Raw genomic sequence first — 20,244 nt, 5'->3', positions numbered from 1 at the left:
TTTAGTCTTACTCTCTTACATGTTATTTCCTTTCTTTTTAAAATAATTGTTCTTCTGTTGTTTAAGGCTAATTTCTCTATGCTTAAGTATTTCTTCAGAAACATTTTAGCAAATGACTATTTTCCAATTTTCAATGATTTTAATTTCACTTTTCTAAAAGCCTTTTTTTAAAGGTTTTCTTTTTAAAGATTTTTATTTATTTATATGTCAGAGAGAGAGAGCGAGCACAAGCAGGGGGAGCAGCAGAGGGAGAGGGAGAAGCAGACTCCCCGCTGAGCAGGGAGCCCGATGCGGAGTTCTGTCCCAGGACCCTGAAATCATAACCTGAGCTCAAGGCAGTATTTAACCAACTGAGTCACCCAGGCGCCCCTAAAAGCTGCTGCTTCTTATCAGCACATAAATATCATTAAATTCCTCTCATTCTTAAATCCATATCGCAGTACATTTTATATCCTTTTTTCCCCTTCGCTTCACAGCCCAGCTTCATAAAGCAGATGAAGAATTTACTTCACACTCTTAAAAATAGTGTTATTATTTATTATCTCCTGAATCCCACTACAATGGCTCATGTCCTCGTGTGGTTCATAATTTTTAGAGGATACTCTTCTTCAGTGAAGTATGTTTTCATCGTAAGTACACTGAGTTATGGAAGCATCTTTAGAGGGTAGATTTACCTTCTTCTCTCCTGGGAACCTAAGAGCTTCTGAAAAGCAAGACCTATTTTGGGTTTCAGGAATTATCTGATAGATTGTGCAATTCTCATTTTGCATATGTTGCAGGTTTGGTATTACAATTCTTTATGTCACTTTTAAGAAATTCACAGTCCAGTGAAGTTTTACTTCCGGACAGTGAATTTCCATCCAGTGATGGGTGGTAATGGATTTATGCAGAAAGTTCTGTTCATAATAAATAACCACATTATGTGTGGGCCTAACGCCTTGTCTCACATTCTCCAGCAGGCATTAAAGTAGCAGCCTTTATTTTGCATCTTGGTTTCCAGTATCCCTTTAGACTCCTTACTTGCATTTAGAGTGGGAGCATTCTTCTCTCTGCCTTTGAGTTGCCCCTTCAGTCTTGGCACATAAAGATTTTTTTGTTTTTGAAAGTTTGGCCATATATTTAAATTTGTTGTTGTAGGAGCGGAAAAATTATTTCCTCTACCATTCTGAGTTCTTAGCTGAGACCTCCTGTGATAAAACACAGATTAACAACAGAAAAACAAATAGAAGAGAAAAACAAATAGCATGTATACTTCATGTATACGTAGGAGATACCAAGGGGAAAATGAGTAACTCAAAGAAATGGCTTTAGAATTCAGGCTTACATACCATCTTAATAGGGAGAGGGGAGAGAAGACATGGGCCTCTCAGGGGAGAGTAAATGATTTTTAGGAAAGGTGAATGGGCCCTTAGAGAATTGATGGGATATAGGATAGTTTGTAACAAAGTGTATTGGAGTGATGTTGACTTCTAGTCTTCCTTCCTGTGATTAAGAATCAATCTTTCTTGTTCGATGAAAGTTCTGGGGAAGAACTTATGACAACTGAGTTCCTTCTGGAGGATCTGTCTTTAGGCAGATGAGGGGAGTTCCAAGAAAGCCTTTCCTTGCCTTTGCTGTTTTTCAAGTATGTACAGCTGGAAATAATCAGTATGCCAAAGTGGCTTATATTGGGGTGGCATATTCCACTACTTTTCCATATTCAGTTATTTTACTCTGTATTGTTATTTCAAACAGGAAGGAGAAATTCCTATGCCAGCTTTGTGTGACCTCTCAATTCCCCATGTGCAGGATGGTAGTAGTCAGAATCCCTCCAAGGATTCTGTTTTTATTAGTCACCAAAATATCTAAAGACAAAGCACAGAGTTTATTTTCCCAGAGTTGGTAGCTAACTCATTTTTGTTCTGGGATATTAGCCCTTCCTGATTTTCTATACTTAGAATGTCATGACTGGATCCTCTCCATAAGACTGCCAATAGATTTTTCAAGGTGTCATTGACTCTCCTATATGCTGTCTATGGATAAGTCCATAGGTTTAGGCAATAATCTGATGATGTAAAAATTACCAGGGATCCCTCTCCTAAGATTTAGAATGAATTTATCTGACATCTAGGTATCTCCACTTAAACATGTTAACAACCAGATTTATTACCTTGTTGTATGGGCTCAACCTGAACACCCCTGCTGTTCTCTCCTAACCCAATTTAACTACATACGATTCTTGAGTTTTGATTTCAGTAAGTGGCACTGTATTCACCTTCTTACTCAAGCCACTTCTCTAGAAATAATTCTCACTTCCCTCTCTTTCTGTCTGCACATTCATGTCAATTTTTCCCTCTAAAGCTATGTAATTTACCCGTCTCTCTTTATCTCCCTTCACACTACTTAAAAACAAGCCATCTTCCTTCTCACTTTGGTTTATGGTAAGATTTTTATTACCTCTCTTTACACCAGTTTGCCACTGTGCAATAAAGTAAACTTTATTTAGAAACTTAGAAGATACCTTCTTTGTCTTAAAATGTTTTATGTATGCTATTATTGCTGCCTGGGATGGCTTTTGTGTTTCTTTTTCTTCACCTGAAAAGCTGCCATTTACCGTTCAGTACTTCTATTACTAGTCATTCAGGAGGCCTTCTCAGACGCCCCCCAAGGGTGACATTTCCTCCTTGTGCATGTTCCCATCACAACACTTACGGCATGTTTTACCTGCAGATAGCCTCACCAGCCAGAAAGCTCTTTGAATACATCCATATATATCCTGTGCTTTGTACAGGGTCTTGCACATAGTAGACACTTAGTAAATATTTGTTATATTTTTAAAGAAGGCTAATATTCTCAGTTTCTATGTTATTGCATCCAAAGCCAATGAAATATTATTTTGGCAAAAAATATCTCCAGTCCTAATATTGTCAAAAAAGAAGTAGATTCTATTCTAATGTTTATTGTAGTTTAGCATAGATATATCTTAGAAGTAGTAAGGGAAGATACATTAAGTATTTTATTCTAGATTTGCTATAGTGTTTAATAGAGTTTCTTTTCAAGGATCTGACCAGTTAGTTGATTACATGGGAAAAAAATCTGCTGAATGGTCTTTACTCTATATATTTAAAATTTTCACCAAAATAGTTATTTTTCTGAGCTTAGAGGCTTTGCCAAAGAATAATAAAGTTAAATACTTTACTGTGTAATGCTACTACCTAATTGAAGGAATTGTTATGGATTTGCCTGTGAAAGTGACTGACCTAATAGAAGCTTATATGAGACTTTATTTTCATGAACACTGTAACTGATTTCAGAGAGTTAAGCTTTATCACAGGGAGATATTAAAAATGATCTTCAGAGATTTTCAGATGGGAAGATTAATTACTTACATATATTACTATAGTAGCCTTGTGTCAAAGTATGGGCTGTGCAGTTCTTTTCTTTAGAGTATTTACATCCCTGAATCCGTGTACTGGTCAAGTGTTTGATGGCAGCTTCTTATAAAGAACCCCAGAACAAAAGTAGAGAAAATATTTTGGGTAAACTGTTTAACAGTTTTAAATGTTTTAAACATTTTCTTAAAATGTTTTCTGTGTGGTACTGTAGTAGGTATACTGGCTGCATTAATCTGGACAAAAATGGTTTTGAGACGAGAAATACTACTTGAAACAAGGAGAGCCATTTCACAGTGATAAGAGTATCAGCACATCAGGAATATGTAGCAATTATGGATGTATACAGCACTTAGCACCAGAGTCATAATACGTGGAGCAAAAAGTGAAGGAATTGAAAGGAGAAATAGACTATTCAACAATAATAGAAGTTTTGATACCCATTCTTAGTAATGGAAAGAACAGCTAGACAGAAAAACAGCAAGGATGTAGAAGTCTTGAAAAATACTTGACCTATTTGACATCTAAAGAATGATCTGTTCCAACCACAGCAGAATACGTATCTTCTCAAGTGCACATGAAACATTCTCTAGACCATATGGTATGCCATAAAAAGGCCTTAAAAATTTAAAAAGATAGGAAAAAAATCATCACCCAAGACATAACAATAAAAACCAAAAATAGAACAACCAAACAAAATTTCCCTCTTCAAAACGAGTCTGTAAACCCAAATTCCAAAATCCATTAAATCATGTAATGCTAAGAAAGAAAGAAGAAATAACAATTGGGACTTAAGTTCACTCCAGATAAAGTTATTGATAAAGAAGAGTCAGGCCAAGATTTAAAATATTTTTATTTAGAACAATTAAAGGTAAAAAAAAAATAGCATTACTAAAAAACAATAAAAACATAAGGCAGACATTCTAGGACAGGTGGAAATAAGACATAATTGGTGCAGTGTTAAGGAAAAATTATAAAAATTGAAGCAGAACATAAGATACTGTCAAAGGAAATTGACCAATAGTAATGAGTAACTCACTTAAAACAGCTGCGTTTCCCTTTTCCATTCATTCTTCTGTGATGATTGAGAATGTCCAGAAATATGGCAAGATTTGTTCTGTTACTTGTTCGTGTATCCGTTGTGTCATCCAGCATATATGCATAAGGACGACTGTGGCAGGCACTTTTTAAGATGCTTCTGTGGAGTTTACATTCTAGTAGGAAGAGAGACACATTAGTTAAAAAATAAAATAATTTCATTGTATAATAAGTGATATTGAAAGAGCACTTGTGTCTCCAAGTTTCATACAACTTCTGACTACAGGGAAAGCATTCTCAGAAGCTTACCTGGGTCAACAAGTCAGGATTTGTCTAAGGTTATTTAGCAGGGAAGTTCTGAATAGCCCCTGACAGTGAGTGCAGCCCAAGGCCTGTGCTGGCTAGGGCAGGTGCATTGTTAGGGCATTTAAAATGTCATTGTGCCAGTGTATGTTTCTACTTTTGAAGGCAGTAACTAGAAGCACAGATATCAAAACCATTATAAGACATGTAAAAAATAGGATCTAACAGCTGTTTCACACTCTATCAATAAGACTTCCGTAATACCCAGTGCAGATGAAGAATAAATTGAAGAGATAAGAAAACCCAAAGAAAAAGCACAGATGCAGAGAGAATATTTGATTAAGATGTTTTCCTTTTATATTCCTCATTTTTAAAATTTATTTATTTATTTATTTATTTATTTATTTATTTATTTAAGATTTTATTTATTTATTTGACAGAGAGAGACACAGCGAGAGAGGGAACACAAGCAGGGGGAGTGGGAGAGGGAGAGGCAGGCTTCCCACTGAGCAGGGAGCCCGATGTGGGGCTCGATCCCAGGACCCTGGGACCATGACCTGAGCCGAAGGCAGACGCTTAACGACTGAGCCACCCAGGTGCCCCTCATCTTATTTAAACTGGTAATCTAAGGTCATAGATTGCAAGAATGACTATTAATATCCAAGTTTACTGTACTGTATTGTATATGAGTAGCTGTTTCTCTCATTTTGTACTGTCCCTAGTTCATAAGCCACACATTCCAACAAGTACAGTGACCATTATTGCCCTTGTATGCCATTAAGTTTATTTTAGGAAAAAAACCCACCGTTTCTATTTTAGTATTTAAAAAAGAATTTTTTAAAGTAGGTGCCATGCCCAACATGGGGCTCAAACTTATAACCTTGAGATGGAGAATTGCAGGCTCTACCCACTGAGGCAGCTAGACACCCCCCCACCTTTTATTTTTTAATATTCATTAGCTGCATTTCCAACCAAACTGCACGAAATGATGATCTTTGAGTGGTCATTAAAAATAGCATGCATCCCAGTTTCCTAGCCAAAGTTAATTTGTGTGAATTAAATGTAAATCTTCCCAAGATTCAGGCCCAAGTCCAACCCAAAGTAAGTATTATTGTCCAACTTAATCCTGGAAGTAGTGAATTGTTCCACATTTACTATAGAATAGGTTAACTACCTCTATACATATTGTAATAATAGACAAAAATAGACATTTTAGAAGAATGAAATCATTTGAGGAAAAACCACCACATCTGCTAAAAGGGTGAGCCTTTCATACTGGCCCCAAGGGACAAATCGGGAGCATATTTTTTTTCCTTTGAGAGCTATTCAGTGGCCTCAGGAGGACCCAGTTGAAACACCTAAACGCAGTAACTAATGCATAACTGAGAGTCCAGGCGCATTGATTCAGTGATCTTTATTAGTCCCCTAGGGAACCTCTGACATTGTTGAAAATCATTGCAAGGAAATAATTCCCCAGAAAGACCATCATTCATACAGATTCTGCATCTTACAAATCTGATAAATATACGAGTAGGACACCATAACTCAATGCTCCACGTCGGAAACTAAAGGAATGACACTAGTTTTTGTCCTATATGGAAAGACTGCATTTTAGTCTCAGGCCAGCAGACAAGGAGGGAGATGAAGGACCAGACAGAGAGGACTATTCACATGATAATATCTGAAGAAATCAAATGCAGCTAATCACACATCCTTATAATGAGAAAACACAGGATTACAGTTAAAAGATTTAAGTTCTTTCTATGGCTCTATTATGGTGTGACTTCTGAGAAGTTACTGAACATCTCAGCTCCAGTTTACCAAGCAGAGGAAATTGGGAGTGAGAGCACCTTCCCTTTTGACTTGACTATATTGCTAGGAAGATAAAACAATGGTGATAAAACCCATGATAAAGGTAAAACTTCCACAGAAATGTAATCTCACTCCCCAAACAGGTGGGCTCAAGAAGGTTTTGTAGGAATCAGTAAAGAATCTTACTCAAGTTAGTATTTGATCTGTAGATGCATACTCTTCCCAACTCTCTTTCCTTGAATATTATTAGCAATCAGTATAGGATTTAAAAAGAACTGTGTCTCAAATAAGAAGTAAATTAACCACTCTCAGGAAAAAGAACAGCTATGAGTACACACAGACTTTGAGGGTATCCTCTCTAGTGTAAGAAATTAAGCACATAGAGGCTCCATTCCAAAGACCTCTCAAGTGGGGGACCTGCACACCTGAAAGTCCTTAGCTGTGCAGTCTCCAAATTCCATCTCCAGCTGCCCCCACCACTAACCTCTGTGTCCTAGATATGCCTGTTCAGTTCTTTACATAGAAAAAAAATCATGCATTGGCTCTTGCCAGTTTGTCACGCAGAAGAGGTGACAATGGAATCATTTTATTTTAATAAAATAGGGTCTCCTGGGCCAAGCATTTGGCCAAGTGTCTCCATTTTTAAATCTGTCAGTTTCCCCTCCCCTCCCAATCCCATCTCCTATCCTCTGCTGATGAATTTTTATACGAATGATAAGTTCATAGAAGGTACACTTGATGAGCTAGAAACCTAAGCCTTCTTTGAAAATGACAAGTTTTTAGCATAGAAAAATCTTTTGCCGGGAAACTCTAGTGTATGTAGTTTTTTTCACTAGGTAGCACCTCAAGAATAGATTAGAAATCAAGGGTGTTCATTTCAAAGACTATAAGAATTACGGAATCACTGTATTGTACACCTGAAACTAATATAACGCTGTACGGTAGCTATACTGGAATTTGAAATTAAAAAAAAAAAGACTACTCTTGGGGCGCCTGGGTGGCTCAGTAGTTGAGCGTCTGCCTTCGGCTCAGGTCAGGATCCCAGGTCCTGGGATTGAGCCCCCGTGTCGGGCTTTCTGCTCAGCAGGAAGCCTGCTTCTCCCTCTCCCACTCCCCCTGCTTGTGTTCCCTCTCTCGCTGTCTCTCGGTGTCAAAATAAATAAATAAAATCTTTAAAAAAAAAAAAGACTACTCTATAAAAAGCATCATTGATATCCTCTGAGAAAGGTTTACTTATTCTTTAGAGAAACTGCTTCCACTTCAATGAGGAAGAATATAAACTTTAATTGTAATCTACTTGTAAGCAGAAAGACAACATACTTTCTTAAGTGTTGGCCATAGTATTTTTGTTTTCTTAATTAAAAAAAAAGTTGCATTGGCCTATATTTTTGTCTTCCTTTTGAAATCAAGACATTCTCCTGCTCAAAGCCCTGCTACATTCCCAGTGGCCTGCACAATAAAGTTGAAACTGTCAGATATTCAAGTTATTCCTGATGTAGTCTAAACTGTTTTGCTGGTCTTAAACATCCCGTTTCCCATCCCTCCTCCGCCTCCCACCGCACACTGCACAGAGTTACTCCTAATTTCATTAAAATACTCCTACCTCAGAATATCCAAGTGCAGATTTGCTTACATGGTTTTATCTAGTATGTTCTCCATTCTTGCTGCTTATTATAATCCTCCCCTTGCTCAAAACTCAGCTGGAGGTCATCTTTTGCATGAAACCTATCCCAGCTTCTCTTGTTGAAATTTAATCTCACCTTCCTCTCTACTCTAGGTTTTTGTGTATTTCTTCTATGGCGCTTCTTTGTTTTTAGATAATTATATATATGACGGTCCAACTCAGTATGTTTTGTGATTCTTAGAGCAAGAGACTCTGATTTGTTCATCTTTGTTTCACTGAGATAGCCTAAAAGATCCTTACGTATTTATATACAGAAATTGCCAAAAGGAGACCTTTTCACAAATAATGAGTTCAAGAGAGAGATTTACAAGACTGATCATTCTGGGATTATCTGCTGACCCACAGAACCTTTTGCTCTGTCTTGTCCATTCACACTCCCCCTTTCTGGTTCATGAATAGTAGTAAAGCAGACAACCCTGTGAAGGACAGCCAGCCAGAAGAGTATATGTGGCCATTAACTCTCGCAATAACGTCATTTCTAGTTAGGTTCATAAACGCATCTGTCCCGTGTAGTTACTGGCTGAATAAAGTACTTTGAAACCCAAGCTACCTTAAGAAGGCTTCATTTTTTAGTTTAAATATTGGGGGAGGGGGGAAACCCTGTCATTTATGGGAAAATGTTAACAGATGACTGAAATAAAATGCGATGTTCATTTTGTCATGCGTGATCTGTCATGTGCAACTATGATTTTACCTTACAGCCTATTAAGACAAGCGGTCCAGAAGTACATTTTATCCAACAGCAAGTTCTGTGTGTCTGAAAAATGCCAAGGATCAGTGCTCTGGGCTCAACACAGGAGTTGTAGCCAGTGCCTGATGGCTGCTTGAAATGTATGGAAGCAAAAGTCCCCAACAGGCCAGAAAAGTTTTCTGGTTTTTTTTCTTCTGGAATCCTGTCAAGTGACATTTTCTTTGCCTAGAAGTGTTCCCTATACTTTTATTTTTTTTTTTCATTTTATCCACATTTAACTATTAATGCTGTCTGTATGTCTTATTTTGAGTATTTTGGCTGTGACTCTGGTTTATGTTAGGTACAACCTATTTATTGTGTGTATAAACACACTCTTAAAAGACAGTACAATTAATATAAAACAAAAGTCTTTTGCCCATCTTATTGTTTCAGAAGGGTAATAAGAGAAACCATGTGTATAATGGACATAATAGACATTCTAGTAACACACTATTTTACAAGTATAAAATAATAGCAAAAGATAATAGCCAACATAATCCAAAACTTAGTGAGAAAACACACAAAAGGGAGAAAACATACAGGGTCTGAAATAATTCCTTTGCTTAGGATGTAACGTGATAAATCTTGGTCTCTTGGTCCCTAATTATAAACTTTGAACTCCTTTAATAACCAAATTATGATAAATATATGAAGCCTTCACAGTGATTCCTAAATCGCTTTGTCAAAGATCATGAAAGTCAGTTCAAGTCCAAGACACTATTGCCTAACACCTCAACATGCTCCTATATACATACCCTCACATAGCAGTCATTGTGGTAGTCCCATTTCTTGGCTGGGCAAGGGTCTGGTTTAAGCAAACAAAAAGAAGATAAGGTGCCTAATCTAAAGAAATCTGTATTTCTGTACACAGCATCCTTGCTTGAGTTTAGCTGTGAAAAAAAAAAAAAAGGTAAAGTTTCTTATAATTACTAAACTGTACTTCTGGGAGTATTTTGGAATCTATGTACTTTTCTCACATCTGTCTGGATAATCTGGAGTCACTGTTTATATTTCTAAAGTACAGGTACACATTTGACTAGTTTCACAAGAATGTTGTTGAAGTTCGGCACTCATTTTATATTCATCCAAATGCTGTATCCTGCACGTCCACCTTCAAGTTCATTAACTTCCACACTGATGTGTATCTTCTTGATATATGACTGACCCTGCTTATCTAACCTAAAGGTTTGATCTTTTGCTAAAGTATGCCTAACTCAAAGAGATATTTATAGGCAGGATCCTGGCCAGCCAGGAACATTTATCCTTAAACACACCAACTCACGGAGACACAAATGCTCAGAGAATCCATTCCTCGGGGGAAAAAATAAGTTAAAGCAATACATAAGTTGGTGATATATCATCTTGAAAGTACTGTATAACTTGAGCTCACATAATACTTACCTAAACTGAATCTCATAGTCCATTGAAGATTGCCCACCTGTGCTCATTAGTGTAAAGAAGAAATGCCTTTAGGAGACAAAGTGGCATTCTGATGTTTTCCCAAAAAGAGTTTACAACATTTCTTTTTATAAGGACCTAATATTTATAAAACCATTTACTTGTATTCAAATCACTTTCATGTAGATGATTTGCCAAACATCCACTAAGAGTAGAATAAGGACAAGTTCTTTTAGCATGCATGTAAAGAAGCACAGTGGAAAGAATGTCACATTTCAATGAGTGATAGGGTTAGGATTTACCCAAAGACTTTTGACCCTGTGCTATGGGTTTAATTTTTTCTTGTGATGATAGTTAAATTTGTTTACTTCATCTATCTCTGTGTAATTCTCCTGATTTTCTCCTTTGGACTATTTGTTAAGTAGACATTTGATATATACCTAGTATGTGCAAGGCACAGATTCTCCCTAAATTATGGGCATGTCAGTGTGCATAGGGAAGGGCTGTCCAAATGTTTTCAATGTCTTTTCCTCTGTCTAGCACCCCCATCAGAATGGAAATGGTTACTGTCCAGCCTCTTTGCTCTTTTTGCTAACACTTCCTAATGGTAGTCTCCTTATGCATTTTATTATAGTTTCCTCTTTGTGATGCTCTTAGATCCACTCATACACAGTATACTGACGGTCCCTCAAACATAGTCTATGAACTACTAGTACTCTGTGAAATGTTAGTAAGTGTTTCATGATTTTTCAAAACAGAATTTTGTGTAGGCATCAGCTTGGAAAGCTTGCACTGATAAAGTTAAACAGAATTGTTGATTCAGGACTCCTTGGAACATTTAGTGGGTTCATGTGCTGTGTCTCGAGTGGCATGATTATTTCACTTAAAAACTCTTTGTGAGGAATATTTAAGGATCCCAGTTTTCTATAGTGCACATTTCGGGGAAATCTTCTAATAGTGTCTAATTCATATATTAGTTTGAGAATTCTCTCTTTTCTAGGGAACAACAATTGTTTTACAGTATTACATCCTGAAAACACTTTATAATTTCAGTGGGCATTACATTAATTAAAACTCAATCTCTGGGTCCTTTGTGGGTTTCTTTTCTATCTTCTTGAAATACAAAAAATAAATATATTTAGAGGGAAATTATTTCATATTCATTGAGGGAACTCACCAGAATTTTATGTAATAATGTAATAATAATAGGTGTAATAATATTTAACGTTGATAAAAAAACACTCTGTTAGAATGGCTTAATGTTTAGGGAATGGATTTTGGAATCAGGCAGACCTGAGTTTGACTCTCACATCCACAACTTAACAGTATGTGATTTTTATAAGTCTCAATTTTTTATCTGCAAAATGGGGATAATGGTATCTCCTTCATTGCTTTTTTATAAGGGTTAAAAGAAACAACTTATATAAACTGTATAGTCTAGTGCCTGCCACAGAGTTGGCAAATGTGGTTGAAAAACTTTGTTTTTTTGTAACTATTTTTTTTAATCATACACTTGCGGTAAAATTTTTTTCTTTCCCTTGGCCCAGCAATTTCATCTCTTTTTCTAAGATGCCGTTCAAGCTGGGATACAGAATGAATAGCTTACGTAGCTTTGCAGCGGTTGCTAATAGAGCCTGTGATTAGGCTGGTGCGCCTATGCCCCATCTGTATTGGGTGTTGACTGCTGCTGGGTCACACCTGTAGCCTTTTTTTTTTTTTTTTTTTTACATTTGCCCTTGACTGAGTCATTTTGAGATGTCTTTAGTCATGCCTCCTCCCACAAAAGCAGGTCCTGGGTAACGCTTGAATGATGTGGGAGGTAAGAGCCCATTCCCTTGATTCTGGTGGGACAACCTCAGTGCTAAAATTTACACCCCAAAGCTCCCCATTGGAATAAGTGAAGAATAGACTTCTCTTGCAGCACCACTTTGACTACCTTTTCTCCTGCCCTGTTCTGCTTTTCTCTTTCCCCTGCAGGATTCTCCTGAGCGCACACTTCTCATATCAGGTTCTGCCTTCATTCAAAGATATCCTGAAATTTTGTCTTCTCTTCTCCAACTGATTGTCATAATCAGTTTTATTAGAAACAAGTAATTATTTAGTAGTTGACTATGCCCAAGATTTCATGCTAGGTTTTAGGATCCTTGAAAATCAGAAAATTCCATTTCTGCTCTGAGAAGCATATAGTTTTAAAATCATCAGACTCTCCTTCCCCATTTTTATAATCAGTACAATTCTATGCTTCTCTCTTGTTCATTGAAAACTTTTGGTATATTAAAAAAAGTAAATTCTTGTTTCCATATCACTTATTAAGTTAGGCAGTATACACAGGGCCATGTTGTTCATCAGACAGCTCAATTCCTGAGTGACTCTGGCACAACCCACATCTTGTAGGGTTTTCTCAGAGAACCTTTATTCATTAGAACAGCTGCCCAATTATTTTTAGTTTTAATAGCCTCTGAAAAGTTAAATAAAAATCCCCTTATCTCCTACCAACAAAAGTGTATCTTCCTTATCAGCTATGTAGGGTTTCTTAACATCTTGCAATCATTCTCCAGGTAGGAAATTCAAACATCTACTGAATCTTTTCTAAATGTTCTTTGCCTCTAGTCTGTTGAACATTGCCAGGCAGAATTAGTTTCTATTGCTTCCCCTCATTACATTTTCACATCTACTCCAATCTCCCTTTAGGGCTACGTCCTCAAAATCCTTATTTTGTGCCTTTTTAAAAATTATTTTTTATTTTGTTACTTCAATATGGCCCATCAAACAGAACTTTTATGACTCATCAGAAACAGCCTCTGTGGTTTTGCTATACTTTTTTGCCCTTCCTGGAGAATAAAGAAAGCCTAATGATTAAAAAAAAATTATGCTGAGAGAACATAAATGTTTCATTCTTGCTTGCTGAGTTACTCTCACTCAGAAGAGTTTCTTACCAAAGCAGCCATGAATGAATGAAGAAATGAATGAATAGACAAATAGATAAATCTATAGATATTAAGGAAAAAACATTAAGAAATGAGACAAGTGGGCGCCTGGGTGGCTCAGTTGGTTAAGTGACTGCCTTCGGCTCAGGTCATGATCCTGGAGTCCCTGGATCGAGTCCCGCATCGGGCTCCCTGCTCGGCAGGGAGTCTGCTTCTCCCTCTGACCCTCCCCCCTCTCATGTGCTCTCTCTCATTCTCTCTCTCTCAAATAAATAAAATCTTTAAAAAAAAAAAAAAGAAATGAGACAAGTTGTATTCTCTCTTGGTGGATCACCTTTGCCAGCCATGTCTTTGGTGGGATACTTAGTGTTAGCAGGAATGATCCTTTACATGCATACAAGATACTATCTTTCATCCCAATTCAACAATTCTGTTACATCCGTATAAAGTTTTTCATCAATGAGGCACAGGTACATTAAAGCACTTTTTGAAACCCACGCAGCTAGTAAGACAAGCAAGACTGTATGTGTAACCCATGTCTTTGGGCTCTCCGTCTAGTGTTTTTATAGGACACTAGCACTATCTGTGGGATCAGGTACTGCCTGTGTATGAGCTCAGGTAATTCTTTGTGCCTCTTATTCTGATACTCTTTCTAATCTGTTAATAGTGTGTTTATATTTTTTTCTACTAAAATGTGTACTCCTTAATTTCTTGGAGCAAGGGCTGTATTATCAATTTCTTCTTTTTAAAAAACCTTCATACTTCACGAGGTAGAGTTAAATAATTGTTTCCCAAAAAATTTGAATGAATGAACCAGAGGGGACCTGGATGGCACTTATTTATCTCAGAACAAATCCTGAAGAAGGCTTAGCAGTGGACTTCACTTTGGTTTGACTAGCTTACTTGTTGAATACAGAAATCTTAAACCCTAAACCAGACTACCTATTATTGTGACATAGTCTTTCCTTCTTTCAATGTATCTATTTCAATTAGCTGACAAACTCCCAGAGGTCAAGTTTGGAGTACAACTACACTGTTCAGTGGAAACACTAGAAATGTTTGCCGTAAGTTATTACTAACTGCTTCTTCCTGATGGTGGTGATGATAGAATTTATCATTTACATGTAACTTCTTGCAAGAGGAGATGTTCCATTACGACAAAACTCGCAATGATCGTAGGGACTAGAGTCTGTGCTTCCTGTCGGGCACTAATCACTATGATGACTAGACACAGGGCTGTGACGGTGGCTTGCAGGCAGGAATTAGCATGAGAACAGTCCTTTTGTGAACATGCAGAGAGGTCAATAAGTGCATGATTATAAATTAGCTTGGTGGACTAGTGTGGTCATTAGCTGGGTCGAGTGTTCCTATTCCATATAATTGTTTGCTGTACCTGAATTAATTTGAGTGTTTAAATCTTGCATATTAATTCTGTGCTGCAGGATGTAAAGCTTTGGACTAATCCCTTTAATACTCTTTAGTATAAACACCTTAATCAAGCAACAGCTTTATAATTAGTTCTACTTACAGGCTGGATATAATTTACTAGTTTTACAGCTCATAAGTTACTGCAACTTTTTAATCATAGTAATTATGCTTTAGAATATAAGCATAAACGGAATTTGCTAGTTTGTTCCAAGAATGAAACCAAGGCAGTCAAAATCAGGAGATTAATAAAATCCAATATATGGATACACTTTGTATTTTTATGGCAGCTCAAGATCACTCATCCTTGGAATTTAATCACCAGATTAAGGTAGCTATTGAGCCGAGAAGGTGATTTTTTTCTTTAAAAGGAAGTACAATTCTCTATATACTACATATTTCTTTTGTTGGGTGTGAAAAATGCTGACGTGATTTAATTTTATCGCAGCAGTGAGCACTCTGACAATATCCCTCTCCTATACTAAACCTGGTAAGTAAATAATGGTTTAGCTACTAAGGATGTGCTGATCCATTTTTCTTTTTATCTGTTTTTTCCCTGAGGATTTTAAAGTACAAATCATTTCTGGCATGAAGAACATTTGTATGGTCAGGCTACACAGTTTAGAGGGCAGTACTTTAAATTAAATCTTAAATAGGCATAAAATTAAATTTATTAACAGTGTTATTTATAGAAATTAAAGTAAAATTAATTATTTAAAACTCTTCATTGAAATTTGGAAATATAAAAGATACTACATTGTTGCTAAACTTCATTGAATATACATTGTTGGTTAATCCACTTTAAATATGTAAAATCACTGCCTACCTATAGCTTGCTAAAGTATTTATTTGCTATTCTGGTACAAGTTGAATACATAGATAATTTTTTTGAGAAGACTTTGTGAAAATAGGCTAAATCTTTTGGCTTTCAAACATAAAATCTGAAACATGAAATATATATAGGTGTATAGTTATAAATATAATCTTATGATAAAACATATATGTATATGCATGTATATATATGTATGTATACACACACATGTAAATGTAAATAAGCTTTGTTATAATACAGTAGAACATACACAGTCATGAAATACTTTGGCCACTGTAACAAGTTTGATTACCCTCTGGTTAATTTGGTCATAATTAGTTGTATTGATTATAAAGATGGTCAAAATAATTGATAATGTTGTAGGCCAGGTCAGAGGTTGCATATAAACATGGTTACTCTGAGAGTGCTTATATTGATTAAATAAAATATCTCTTGCTCAGCATAGTGATATTGTTCTTACATAGTTTGTAATTGGTATTATGGACATTTGGTTTGCTAAATAATTATATACTGTGTAACTCAGAACTCTTTCAGTGGGATACAATAATTGAGGAAATTTTCAGAAATACAGATAGATTTTTTAGGAGAGGGAACAGACTGGAATGTCACTGCCTCCTGGGGTAAACATCCTGGCCAGAGATAAGCTGACACTAACTGGAATCTTACAGATTGCAGTAGGAAGAAATGATATGCAAGAATGGAGACATATCCAGTTCATCAAAGGAACTCTGGATGAATAATCCTTGGCTACGGGGCCTGGGTCTCTGAGGAATCTTGCACTCATCTATGAAAACCTTAAATCTGTAACAGGTCCAGAAAGCACTTAAACTAGCTTTCCAACCCCGGAGGTATCAGATACAATTGTTATTCAGTGGGATAAGTAGTGAGCTAGAACGTGGAAGACACCATGGGCCCTTGCTTCGCCATTTTCACCCTAGTGTCAGGCCATAATTGAGGGAGAGTGAGAAATCCCATCTTTGAATGAAGACTGAAAAGGTGATTATTCTATGGGTCATCAAGTAAAGTATGTGCAGTACGTCTCAAAGTGAGGTCTGCAGACTCCTGGGAATGCCTGAGAGACCCTTCGAGGGGGTCTTAAATACCAAAGCTTTTTAAAATAAAAATACCAAGGCATCATTTGTCTTTTTCACTATGTTGAGGTTTGCACTAATTTTACAAAAGCAGTGGTGGTGAGGTTGCTCCCTCATTGGCTAAATCAAGGCAGCAGTGCCATATTGTACTGGCAGGCATTGTATTCTTCACCATTACATACTGAAAGCTAATGCAAAAAAAAAAAAAAAAAAAAAAAAAAACAAACCACGGATACCAAGTCATCTTTTCTTTCGTTGCTGTTGTGGCTCATACATTTCTTAGAGCCGTATTCAACATTTATTTTCTCTTGTCTTTAAATACATTCTTTCTCTTTTCCCCATTACCTGGGCTGTCTCTCCATGCAAACATTTCATGCCAGAGGGATGAACAAAATCCTCCACTCCCCTGACCTCCCTCTTACCTCTAGCTGTCCTCTACATCTTCTTGATAGATTTTACCAAGTCTTGACCTCACTGTCTGGGATTATGTCTGCGGTTCTGGGCTCTTCTTTTGCTCCTTTCAAATTAACCTGAGCAGTGTCCAGTTGCTTCTGAATGCTGTTTTTTTTTTTTTATTTTGAAAATGATAGCTAAGTATTTTGATAAGATTATCCTTAAAGTATTAGAAATTGCGAATATTTTTACTGATTCTCTCCCTCTGTTACAATCCCCACATCCCCTTCTCTTATTATATGGAAGGCTCCCTGTTTCTTGAAAGAATTCTTAGGGCAGGACGTGGCTAAGTTACATTTTCATGGGTTTTGAGACATTATGGATAAAAGAATGGTATCCAAGATAAAAGTGCTCCTGGGCCTAATATATTCTTTGCTTGGCAGACAACATCCAGGGGTTCAAAATGGTGAATCATCTAAAATTATATTATCGGTGAAACCCCGGTGCTTAGCCCGGCAAAAAGAAGAAATGATGAGGTTTTGTTTGCTGAGTGCAGAGAGGTGAAGGGCAGTCTTGTGATGCTTGGCCTATAGTAGGTGCTCAAGTAATGCTTCAGTAAGGTAGATAAACAAATACCACACCTGCCTGCAAATCTACACACAATTACCATGCCCACTGTTGGGTGGGTGACGTTTCTCTTTTCCCACCAATAGCCCAGATCTCAGGTTCCCAAATGGTGAATTCATTTCCATTTTAAAACAAAATCCTAAACCTATAAGTACTTTTGTATTTAATTGTTTGAAACAGAATACCAAAACTAGAGGAATAGAACATGAATTTATTGTGGGTTTTAGTAGAATCTAAGGCCAGAAGCAAAATAAGGGAAGCTTGTTTAACTAGTATAACCCCTGGTTTTAATTCACAAACTTTATCCTTTTATACATTTTATAAATTTATATTTTTGAATGTTACATTTTTCTGCTATTGTCTCTCTTTGTTCCCAATTATGTATGAACTGTGAATGGGAAATGAAGTAAAAGGGACAAATTCCTAAAATTCTACTTTTATCTCTTTTGATTTTCTTATTGGCAGAGCGTTATATAGTCAAGAAAGACATCCTCCAGCAGCCTTTTGGGTGGTGTTCTTTGTTACAAGACATCTTTTATTTCATTCCAGCAAAGAAATGAACCAATTTGATATGATCCTTTTATCCCAGAGAAAGGGCACAACTTCTTTATTTTCAAGGTTGTGCATTTTTTTTTAACTGTAAAACATACTCCACTATTGAAGCCATAATTATATGCACTTGTCAATCAATCTTAACCTACTACACTATGGTTATGGCATTTTATCTAAAAAGAGAAGGATTAAAGGCTTTGCGTGAAATGAAAGGTACACACAGTCAGGGAAGTATAATGCATGTCATTAGCTATCTGGGAAGAGAGAAATGGACAGACAGATTACCAATATTTGATTTCTCACAGGCATTAAAGAAGTATTTAAGGCTACCTACAAAATAACGTAAGGGAATTTGACACTTTGATTCCTATTTTGTTCTCTTGGCAATTATTTAAGAGAGCTCCTTCATTTAGCAGCCACATAAATCAAATTTGAAAAGGATAACATTTTCAAGTGAGATTAAGAAAGGGGGAAAAAAAATCCTGTTTTAACATAAGTGCTACCACTTCAGGAGAACATTTTAAATGTTATTTTCTTCAAGCACATTTTATTTTTTGGGTATGGTTTTTCTGGTAGCTGGGATATCTACAATTATTTTTAAATACATTTGCAGCCCTTCGGGTCTCTGAGCAGCACTGTGACAGTTGGGAAGGAAAAGCAACTTCTGGAAAGATCACAGAAAGGAAGCCAAGACCGAAGTGGTAAACTTATTTTCTCAGGAAGATTGATATGATGATGGGAAATACCAGCTATGTTCAATAGAAAAAATACTGGGATGTTGGGAAGACACTAGTCACAAGGACTTGAGAAACAAAATTATAAATGATGACTTGAAGATTGTATTTCTGAAGTGAACCTTACTGATCTGCAGAACAATCAAATTGCCTTTAGAAAATGGAAAATAATTGCTAATGTTCTGGGTAAAAACCTCTTGTATAACTCCTACTGAATGAATTTTGCTGTTGACCAGAAGTATTCCAAAGTATTGAAAAAAATGGAAGACCGTATTTGAAGTTTCTTTTGTCAAAACTACTGATGGCCACTTGGTTTTTCTTTTTTGTGTGTATGTTTTTTTTTAACTGAAGTATAATTAATATACAGTGTTATATTAGTTTCAGGTGTACAGTGTAATGATTCAACAATCGTATACATTACTCCATGCTCACCAAGATAAGTGTGCTCTTAATTCCTTTTATCTGTTTTGCTAATCCCCCATCCTACCTCCCTCCACAAGCAACCACTTGTCTGTTCTCTGTATTTAAGAGTCTGTTTGGGGGTGCCTGGGTAGCTCAGTTGTTGAGCGTCTGCCTTCGGCTCAGGTCATGATCTCAGGGTCCTGGGATCGAGCTCCGCGTCGGGCTCCCTGCTTAGTGGGAAGCCTACTTCTCCCTCTCCCACTCCCCCTGCTTGTGTTCCCTCTCTCGCTGTGTCTCTCTCTGTCAAATAAATAAATAAAATCTTAAAAAAAAAAAAAAGTCTGTCTCTTTTTTCTTTGTTCGTTTGTTTCTTAAATTCCGCATGTGAGTGAAACCGTATAGTATTTGTCTTTCTCTGACTGACTTATTTTCCTTAGCTCAGTACACTCTAGCTCCATCATTCATTGCAAATGGCAAGATCTCATTCTTTTTTATGGCTGAGTAATATTCCATTGTGTGTGTGTATGTATGTGTGTGTGTGTATATATATATGTATAGCACATCTTCCTTATCCATTCATCTGTTGATGAAAACTTGGGTTGCTTCCATGATTTGGCAATTGTAAATAATGCTTCAAGAAACATAGGAATACATATATCTTTTCAAATTTGTGTTTTCATTTTCTTTGGTTAAATACACAATATTACTGGATCATGTGGTAATTCTATTTTTAATTTCCTGAGGAACCTCCACCTTACACCTATCAGAATGGCTAAAATAAAAAGCACAAGAATAACAGTGTTGGTGAGGATGTGGAGAAAAAGGAAGTCTCTGTAGCTTTTTAATAAAAAAACTTCAACAACCCAATCCAGAAAACCAGTTGTGATGAGCTCCCCAAGAGGTCTGCCAAATCCAGAAAAAGGTG

At 36.6% G+C, this 20,244-nt stretch overlaps 1 long non-coding RNA gene across 1 annotated transcript in view; it reads left to right on the top strand.

The window, feature by feature from the left end:
• The window catches only part of LOC118016583, a 452,221-nt gene extending 432,759 nt beyond the window's left edge, over nt 1-19,462 (top strand). The window contains exon 10 of the long non-coding RNA XR_004680865.1: nt 18,797-19,462. This is a non-coding gene — a long non-coding RNA (uncharacterized LOC118016583). The remainder of the gene's footprint in view (nt 1-18,796) is intronic.
• The last annotated feature ends 782 nt before the right edge of the window (nt 19,463-20,244 follow it).

The sequence above is a fragment of the Mirounga leonina genome, unplaced genomic scaffold, assembly GCF_011800145.1.
Source record: "Mirounga leonina isolate KUSES-001 unplaced genomic scaffold, KU_Mleo_1.0 Mir_168, whole genome shotgun sequence".
NCBI classification, from domain to species: domain Eukaryota; kingdom Metazoa; phylum Chordata; class Mammalia; order Carnivora; family Phocidae; genus Mirounga; species Mirounga leonina.
This window is presented reverse-complemented; position numbering and strand designations above follow the sequence as displayed.